This window comes from Eumetopias jubatus, unplaced genomic scaffold, assembly GCF_037043125.1.
Source record: "Eumetopias jubatus isolate StellerSeaLion01/CBP00866 unplaced genomic scaffold, mEumJub1_p1.0 scaffold_1, whole genome shotgun sequence".
NCBI lineage: Eukaryota > Metazoa > Chordata > Mammalia > Carnivora > Otariidae > Eumetopias > Eumetopias jubatus.
In genome coordinates, this window is record NW_028274807.1 from 61,500,824 (window position 1) to 61,505,839 (window position 5,016).

Below are 5,016 nucleotides of genomic sequence, written 5' to 3' on the forward strand. Positions count from 1 at the left end.
ATCACATTGCATTTTATTTTAATTCCTCTGAAATATTTAGAAAATATAATAAGGACCTAACTTTAATGAGTATTTTGTAGGATGCAGGGGCTGGGGACCATGTATTGTTTTTCAGAAGCAATGTCGGTCTTTTCCCACAAATTTGATAACCTAGATGAAATGGACCACATCCTTGAAGGACAGAAACAACACTGGTACCTATGTTTCTTGTTAAGTCTTATTCTAAAGAAATATTACCTATAACTTCACCAGATCTATTGAAATCTTCTGCTATCTCCCTGTGTGATATTTCTCAGCCATTTATAGCTTTTTGGTTAAAATCATCAGAGACAACCTAAAATTTCAGGCCTCATCTTAAGTGGGTGATGCTTCAGTTAATGATCTGTTCACTAGCCTGAAGATTTGCCATTGGGGAATATCTGAACTATCACATCTATTCCTATAAGACTAAAAATAGATTATTTAGAGAAGGCTACAATTTCAGAATGTGTGAATGAGACCTTTGAGGACAAGACAAAGAAGGGTCAGCCATCTAGTTCAGCTATGTCTGCAATGGCAGATTTTGGAAGATCATTTAACCTCAGCCATATGTCCAGACCTTGCCAGGCTGAAATATGACGGATTTTGATCACTGGGGAAATTGGGTGGAGGGGGGAGGGTCACTCACACAGTGTTTGTTCTGTTTTAGCACATAACATCTTTGTCTTTGCCCTCTGCTTCTGTTTTCACTTTTTCAACTTCCCTACTCTTCTATTTTTTTAATTTTTTTATTATGTTATGTTAGTAACATACAGTACATCATTAGTTTTCGATGTAGTGTTCCATGATTCATTGTTTGCGTATAACATCCAGTGCTCCATGCAATGCGTGCCCTCCTTAAGCTTCCCTACTCTTCTGATTCATATTGTTTAGTTCCTATTCCCAAAATTTCCCTTCTTTGCCCCCCTTTATTTTTTTTAGGACTATCTCTTTTTTTAACTTTAACCTCACTACCCCATGTCTCACACTGGGCCATAAAAAAAGGAGTCACAGGTTTAAAAATGATCTAATATATATACTGACAACATTTTGTGTTTCTCTTCTTAATTTCCTACTTGGTTTTCAGTTACCAAGCACTCTTGATAAGGAGTGTTTGAAAATGAAAATACTAAACTTACCTGAATATTTATGTTTGACAAAGAAACAAAAAAAGGAGATAGGTACTATACAAAGTACTGGGGAACATTTTTGAGAAAGACAAAGTCCTTGTCCTCAAGAACATTATACTGTGGTGGGTAAGGCAGACACACAAATTACTTTCTGCTTATATGTGACCTGAGATTGAATTTCAAATTTTTCTTCTGTAAGTCATTGGCTCACAGAAATTCAAGGATTCTCACTCTGTATTTTAATATATTAAGTAAGACAAAGAATGGAATATTAAACAGAAATACTAAATTGGGAACATAAGGTAATCCTTTTAGACCTTTATTAAAATTGGCATAGACTTTGAAGACTTGAGACTTTAGTGAGAAGGAGGAGATTTGGAGAGGTTCTAAAGCAGAGCCCCAAAAACGATTACAGCTGTTAGAAAAATTAGCAGATGCCCAACAGTTTGGAGCCAAGCAGATATTGTTGCTGGATCAAATTAGAATCTGCCCAAAGGCCTTAGGAAAATAGCTCTGTAAAGTTAATGTTTTCAAACCATGAATGTCACCACAACTTCATTTTCTTTCTACTGCTTTAATCAGCCCCCTTGCAGAATTCCAGGCTTGCTTCATTCCTTGACACCATCTCAGCAAAGGCAGGATGTGATCAGTGGTCTTTATTGCCATTCCTTCACCCTCTAGACTCAGTAACCCAGCCATAGGTTCTGCCTTCTGTAATGTTCGCTCTACTCCCAGCTTTGTTCTTCCAGAAGTAGCCTTCATAGCAAGCCAGTCCTAAAATCCAGCATATCAAGGCAGAACACAAATAATTGGAGAGTAACTAAATTTTCTCAGCCTTCTGCAAGAATGAGATTTCTCATGATATTGTGTATGTGTGTGTAGAGTACAGAGGTATATTGCTATAATATACTATATATAATATTATATAAATATATATTAATTATGTTTTAATTATATAATTATATGCTGGTTATAACATATATTAATTATGAGATATTATAATATTATTTATAACATAGATGTTATATTAAGTAATGTTACTATAATATTATATAATACATTTATATAAATAACTTCTAGGTGCCAGGTGCTTTGTCAGATACTGGGAATATAAGGAAGAATTACATATACTATACCTCCATAGTTTAGTAGAACAGGGAATGTCATGCAAACTAGCACATTAACATACTAGAAATTCAAGATGTTAGGATAGACATTTGCAGGAGGAAGACCGCAGGCACAAAAGTGAGTGATTAAGTGTTCTCAAGATTCTGGAACAGAGCAAAAAATTTCAAGGAAAATTCAATGGTTAAAAGGATGCCAAAGCTAAATACATTTCTTTTAATTGAGAAGAGGGAAGAGTGGGAAGAAAGTCCCACAGTATACCACTCATTTGGTAGTGCAAGCTGTTTAATATGTCTAGAAAAAGACTAGGAGTAGGAGTTCTAGAGAGGCACACAGGGGTCAAGTAACAGAGGCTTTGTACTGACTCCTACTAGCACCCAAATAGGAAGAGAGTGAAGATGTTAGAGGACCACATATACAATCATATGGCCACACTTCTTCTGTAGCTTCACACTGATTTATTGCACACACTCTACACATACTAAACACTTCATTTTCTTTCTAGATTAGTGAAGTATAATATAACTTATTTGTCCAAATTAAATATTCATTTTAGAGTCTGGCTCAGTTCTGTCCATAAGAAGGACTTGAAATAATGAAAAAAATTATTTAAATATTTCCTTCTATTTTCTCACCAAATTGCTAAACCTAATACATATTTTTTTTCTCCTACTCCTCTTCAAACCATTCACATGCACACAAACATGTGCACACTCACATAAACACATTTGCAGGGAGAATTAGGAAAGTGAGAGAGAGACCAAAAATGGGGTGGGGGGAGGACAGGAAAAAAAGAGAAGGGACTAGGAGTGAGGACTTCAACTGTTTAGGCGAGAAAGAGCCGAAACATATTAGAATGACAGTTTGAGAGATTCCCAAGATGGCAGTGTAGGAAGATCTTAAACTCAACTCCTCCCCTGGACATACCAAGTCTACGGTTACATATGTATCATTTCCCTCTGAAAACAACTGAATTGCTTCTCCACAACAATAAATAAAAGGACCACAACAAGACTGGTAGGAGAGGCAGAGACACAGTCTTACTAAAAACCACATACCTGGTATAGTGATGCATAATAGGAAGATATCTTGCCAGTCTGGCCCTTTTCCTGGAAGAGCAAGTGGTGGGTATCCCACATCAATTACCCCAACCCAACCCGTAGTATCTGCACTAGGGAGACAAGCTCCTCTACGTCTGGCTTAAAAAACCAATGGGGCTGATGTCCAAGGGACCCAAAGTGCTAATAAGAAACTGACATTCCCCTTTTAAATAGCTTGTATATGCTCCCACTTGCCTCAGAGCCCAGTGTGGGGGACGGGGGGAACAGCAGTTTGAAAAGCACCTGGACTATATGTGAAGGAAGTTCATTTGCTAATCTAAAAGCGTATGCTAGAGAAGCAGAGGACAGTGGAAACTCCCTAGAGATGAAGGCACTGGTGGAGGCCATTTGTAAACTCTCCACCCACCCAACTAGCACAGGTGGGCAAGCTCTGATGCAGCACCATTTTGCCCCCTAGCAAAGACAGATAGGAGCAAGCAGTTGTGGCATTCTGCTGCTGCCTTGCTTAAGCAGGAGTATGGTGGTTGCAATATTCCCTCAACTCCCTGGTTGGGGCTGGAGAACATGAGCAGTCATGGCATTTTCCTACTCCAGGACTAAAGATGGCACACATGCTGTACTCCTCACACCTGTGGGCACACCCAGTCAAGACATTTTCCCCCCAGTTGCCTTTCTGAAGCCAGTAACCATGGCCCACCCACCACATTCTGCTTTTGCTCTGATAAAGCCAGCAGACATAGGCAATTCACACAGGGGATACTCTTTGATCACTTTGCCCTAGTGGCTGGGATTCCTGAGCTCCATGGAAATGTAACAATCAAGAAGACAGTTCTTGGAAGGCCACCACCCCCAGAGGACTGAACAGAAAACAGACTGAAACATAAAATAGTCTTCCTGTGGGGGAAAAAAAAAAAACAACTAGTTATCCTGAAGCTTCAACCTAAGGGACAGACTTCAGATTTCCCATACATCCAGAGGCTAAGGAGGAGCTACTAGGGAATGTAAGCAGGGAGACACCATCCTTGCACACAACTTTGTCTCGCTATAGCTCCACAAAACCTCCCAGAAAGTAGCTTATATATGCATCTGGAGTCCTGATTTTTGCAACTGTTATCCAAAGAACACCTACAGATATTCTGGTCCGGGGACCAGCAGGGATTATGATTGCAGTCCCACAGGACAGTATATATTTGCATATTTTAAAAACTGCTGCTTGAGGATCCAGCTTCCAATCAGCCAAAACTAGGTGTTAAAAGAGATCTTCCCACCCCCTTTGGAACACCAACAGGTCTTGGCACACCCTCAACAATGGCAATATATCAAGAATAAAGCAGACTGTTCAGACAATCACACAACTTTGAGAGAAAACAAAGAGCTAAGGCAAGATTAAATGTTTCATTACCTTCGCAAAGCCACTTCTCCAAGACTGAGAGATGTAGCAGTTCTGACTAATATATACAAACAACCACAGAGAGTCAAGCAAAATTAGGAAATGAAGAAATATGTTTCAAATGAAAAAAAAAAAAAACCAAGGCAAAACCTTAGAAAAAGACCTTAATGATATGGAAAAAAGTAATCTCTGATAAAAATTCAGAGTCATGGTCATAAGGATGCTCACCAAACTCAGGAGAAGAATACACAGTGAGAACTTCAACAAAGAGATAGAAACTATAAAGTACCAA